This window comes from Salvelinus sp. IW2-2015, unplaced genomic scaffold (genome assembly GCF_002910315.2).
Source record: "Salvelinus sp. IW2-2015 unplaced genomic scaffold, ASM291031v2 Un_scaffold2655, whole genome shotgun sequence".
NCBI classification, from domain to species: domain Eukaryota; kingdom Metazoa; phylum Chordata; class Actinopteri; order Salmoniformes; family Salmonidae; genus Salvelinus; species Salvelinus sp. IW2-2015.
In genome coordinates this window covers 82,163-87,601 of record NW_019943962.1, presented here as the reverse complement: position 1 = coordinate 87,601, position 5,439 = coordinate 82,163, and positions in this window count along the sequence as shown.

Below are 5,439 nucleotides of genomic sequence, written 5' to 3'. Positions count from 1 at the left end.
ACAACACCACACACAACACACACCACACACACCACACACACACCACACACACACACAAAAAGTATCACAGACTAACATTTACAGTGAGGTTTGTAAGGGAGCATGAAGACCCTGTAACCGATAAAGACTGACTCCTTGTAGTGACATTCCTTAACACTAGAAAGTCAGACCCCCCCTCCAAGATACCAGCTGTCATTCTACAGTCTAATAAATACAGACAGGGCCTCGTCAGACCCCCCTCCAAGATAACCAGCTGTCATTCTAACAGTCTAATAAATACAGGCAGGGCCTCGTCAGACCCCCCCTCCAAGATAACCAGCTGTCATTCTGACAGTCTAATAAATACAGGCAGGGCCTCGTCGACCCCCCCCTCCAAGATAACCAGCTGTCATTCTAACAGTCTAATAAATACAGGCAGGCCTCGTCAGACCCCCCCCTCTCCAAGATAACCAGCTGTCATTCTAACAGTCTAATAAATACAGGCAGGGCCTCGTCAGACTTCTCAACTGGCCTACCTGGTTAAATAAAGGTGAAATAATCAATTCTAACAGTCTAGTAAATACATGTGACATATGCTTTCGATAAAACTAATAATTAGGTTGTGTTTTATGAAGGTCTTAGGTGATATTAGACTACTCACTGTCAGTCTTTTTCAATAGGATTTATGACTTTATGTTACATGTAAAACGATGAACACAAAACAACAAAAAACATTCAAGTGTTCAATACTGTTATTGATGGCGTGTCTTGTACACGTATGTGTTGGAACACGGTACAGCGTTCTTTTATAACGACACCATTATAATAATTACCACCAAGAGGCGCGGTCAACAAGACCCGGTCAAATGATGAAAACATCAGTAGCCTAAACATCACTATAGGCACCCAGTGTGCTTGATAAATAGTGAAAATCAGCACTAAATAAATAATGGCATATTAATGAATGTAAGCGTCGATATACAGCAGTAAAAAAAAGAGTCAATTATTTATACATCAGGTAACAATGGAGAAAGGTGTCCCGTACATGTCAAAACGGAGGTAACATGGAGAAAGGTGTCCGTACATGTCAAAACGGAGGTAACATGGAGAAAGGTGTCCCGTACAGTTTAAATGGAGTAACATGGAGAAAGGTGTCCCGTACATGTTAAAACGGAGGTAACATGGAGAAAGGGTCTCCGTACATGTCAAAACGGAGGTAACATGGAGAAAGGTGTCCCGTACATGTAAAACGGAGGTAACATGGAGAAAGGTGTCCGTACATGTTAAAACGGAAGGTAACATGGAAGGTGTCCCGTACATGTTAAAACGGAGGTAACACATGGAGAAAGGTGTCCGTACATGTTAAAACGGAGGTAACACATGGAGAAAGGTGTCCGTACATGTCAAAACGGAGGTAACATGGAGAAAGGTGTCCCGTACATGTTAAAACGGAGGTAACACATGGAGAAAGGTGTCCCGTACATGTTAAAACGAGGTAACATGGAGAAAGGTTCCCGTACATGTCAAAACGGAGGTAACATGGAGAAAGGTGTCCCGTACATGTCAAAACGGAGGTAACATGGAGAAAGGTGCCCGTACATGTCAAAACGGAGGTAACATGGAGAAAGGTGTCCCGTACATGTCAAAACGGAGGTAACATGAGAAAGGTGTCCCGTACATGTCAAAAACGGAGGTAACATGGAGAAAGGTGCCGACATGTCAAAACGGAGGTAACACATGGAGAAAGGTGTCCCGTACATGTCAAAACGGAGGTAACTGAGAAAGGTGTCCCGTACATGTTAAAACGGAGTAACACATGGAGAAAGGTGTCCCGTACATGTCAAACGGAGGTAACATGGAGAAAGGTGTCCTGTACATGTTAAAACGGAGGTAACATAGAGAAAGGTGTCCCGTACATGTTAAAACGGAGTAACATGAGAAAGGTGTCCGTACATGTCAAAACGGAGGTAACATGGAGAAAGGTGTCCCGTACAATGTCAAAACGGAGGTAACATGTAGAAAGTGTCCGTACATGTCAAACGGTGGTAACATGGAGAAAGTGTCCGTAATTCAAAACGGAGGTAACATGGAGAAAGGTGTCCCGTACATGTTTAAAACAGAGGTAACATGGAGAAAGGTGTCCCGTACATGTTAAAACGGAGGTAACATGGAGAAAGGTGTCCCGCATGTAAAACGGAGGTAACATGAGAAAGGTGTCCCGAATGCAAAACGGAGGTACATGTAGAAAGTGTCCCGTACATGTCAAAACGGAGGTAACATGTAGAAAGGTGTCCCGTACATGTCAAAACGGAGGTAACAATGTAGAAAGGTGTCCCGTACATGTCAAAACGGAGGTAACATGTAGAAAGTGGCCCTACATGTCAAACGGAGGTAACATGGAGAAAGGTGTCCCATACATGTCAAACGGAGGTAACATGGAAAGGTGTCCCGTACATGTCAAAACGGAGGTAACATGGAGAAAGGTTCCTACAGTCAAAACGGTGTAACATGGGAAAGTGTCCCGTACATTGTCTGACCAGAAGCTCTCTTAACACGCTCTTTCACCAAATGCTCCACGGACATACAGGATTGAAATGAATGCTTCAACTCATCAACAGACAGTGTCTCCTTGCTCCTTGTGCGTCTCAGCCCCAGTATCTGATCCCGGCACTGCCATCCCTTCCTCTCTTCTGTCTCACCGTTTCATTTTGGTAGTGCTCAATGCGCACCGTTCTGGCTTTTTTGCCCTTAGGCCTCGGCCGGCGTAGGGTCCATAGTCCTCCGGTGGCGTAGGGTCATAGCCTCGGCGCTGCGGTTCTTAGCCTCGGCGGCGTAGGGTCATAGGCCTCCGGGGCGTAGGGTCATAGGCCTCGGGGCGTAGGGTCATAGGCCTCGGCAGCGGCGGTTCTTAGGCCTCGGTCTTGCGTAGGGTCATAGTCTCGGCGGCGTAGGGTCATAGGCCTCGGCGGCGTAGGGTCATAGGCCTCGGCGGCGGCGGTTCTTAGGCCTCGGCGGCGTAGGGTCATAGGCCTCGGGCGTAGGGCTAGGCCTCGGCGTAGGGTCATAGGCCTGGCGGCGTAGTCATAGCCTCGGCGCGTAGGGTCATACCTCGGGCGTAGGTCATAGGCTCGGCGGGCGGGGTAGGGTCATAGGCCTCGGGGCGTAGGGTCATAGGCCTCGGACGGCGTAGGGTCATAGGCCTCGGGGGCGTAGGTCATAGCCTCGGGGCGTAGGTCATAAGGCCTCGGCGGCGTAGGGTCATAGGCCCTCGGGGCGTAGGGTCATAGGCCCTCGGGGGCGTAGGGTCTAGCCTCGGGGCGTAGGGTACATAGGCCTCCGGGGCGTAGGGTCATAGGCGCTCGGCGGCGTAGGGTCCATAGGCCTCGGCGGCGTAGGGTCATAGGCCTCGGGGGCGTAGTGGTCATAGGCCTCGGCGGCGTAGTCATAGCCTCGCTTAGTGTAATGTGTGTGGTAGCTAGCTAACTCTCTCCAGAGTGTAATGTGGTTTGACATAAGTATTTTTTTTTTAATCATCTGAGACTAGCTAATGTTTCTCTCTGCAGTGTGACGTGTGTGGCGTGGAGCCCATCCAGGGGTTGCGGTGGCATTGTCAGGACTGTCCCTCAGACAACGCCGTGGACTTCTGTTCCAACTGCTCCGACTGGTGAGTCCTGGCTGGGGCTCTGTTCATCAGGCTAATGGTTTTAAATGGACTTCAACAGGAAGGTTTAACTCCATTTATATATACCCTGCCTGCATCTTAATAGTTGTGTTCTAGGTGCAGTAGACAACTTCAGTTTCATTGATGCGTGTGTCAGTGTATTGTCTGGGCGCTGTTCAGTATTCTTGAAACGTGTTAAAACATTTTGGAAACACACGTAAAATAGATAGTGTGGGATATACAATAATACCAGTTTAAACCAGTAAAAATACCGCTAAGATGCAGGAAGAGTTTATTTTCAAATTTTGAGTTAGTTCATTGATGCATGTGCAAACAAAAMCCCCTTTTTGTTTTCAGTTGTCGTAATTGACATGTCTGAACCTTTGTTCCTCCAGCYTGACAATACTTCCCGTCATAGCTTCCTACAGCGGCAGTCGCGTTGCGTATGCAGTACTACATCTCTGTTTTAACTGTTTCCTTGCTGTGTATTAATCCATATTGTTTTTTCCCCCCCCACCACGGTACAAGAAATGTGTTATAGTGTTGACGTTTTGTCTTCTATACTACTTACAGCCGCAGCCAAATATATTGGCACCCTTTWAAAAAAAAAATAGTTCTCTATTAATTCCAGAACAGTCCCGCGTTTCTTCTTGAACCAGTCCTGGGTGTTTCTAAACTCAGCAACAAAAAAAGAAGCCGCCTCTCACTGTCAACTGAGTTTATTTTCAGAAAACTTAACACGTGTAAATATTTGTATGAACATAAGATTCAACAACTGAGACATAAACTGAACAAGTTCCACAGACATGTGACTAACAGAAATTGAATAATGTGTCCCTGAACAAAGGGGGGGGGTCAAAATCCCCCCCAAAATTGGGATTTTTACGAATTATCTTTGAAAGACAGGGTCCTGAAAAAGGTCCGTTTCTTTTTTTGCTGAGTTTGTGTTTGAGGGTGTTGTCCTACTGGAAGACCCACAACCTTCAAACAGAGACACAGTTTTTGGACACTGGTTTGAACAGAGAATGATTAAGGAGAGTCGCTGAACTGTTCTGGTGTGGCCAGCGAAGAGTCCTGATCTGAATCACATTCATAATTTATGACAAGATCTGACAACAGCAGTTGGTGGAGGGCACCCCTCAAACGTTGGACGAATTAGACCTGTTTGCTGCTGAAGAGTGGGACAAATTACCAGAAAAATAGTACAGCAAGCTCATTGCTACAAGAATAATTTGTCTGCAGTTCCCTTGACCAAGTACTAGCTCTGCGGTGACGCTACATTTGTCCGTGCCATTTTGTCTGAAGTTTACCATTTTAATTTATTAAAAATAGAGTTAACAAAAATAAAATGGGTTCTACAATGTCTAAAAACCTCTAGCAAGGTGTTGTGACCAGTTGAAGAAATAGGGAATTATTTAAGAGAAGTACAATGGTGTCAATATATTTGGCCACAACTGTATAAAGTGTATGTGGAATCCTTTTTGCCACAATCTATTAACCTGTATTTCCTCTGTGTTGACCTCCTCCAGCCTGTACAAGACAGAGAGCCACGCACCCAGCCACCATCTGGAGCCTGTCCATCACCAGGAGACCTTCCTAGACAGGGACTACTGCCTGGCTCAGACCCCTGGATATAACTACCTGGACCCCAACTACTACCCTGCTAACAGATGACAGCATGGCCCCTAATCTCAGCCCCGGGGCCACAGATACAGACTCCTAGCCTCCTGGTCCAGCACTGGGGCCACAGCTACAGACTCCTAGCCTCCTGGTCCAGCCCTGGGGCCACAGCTACAGAC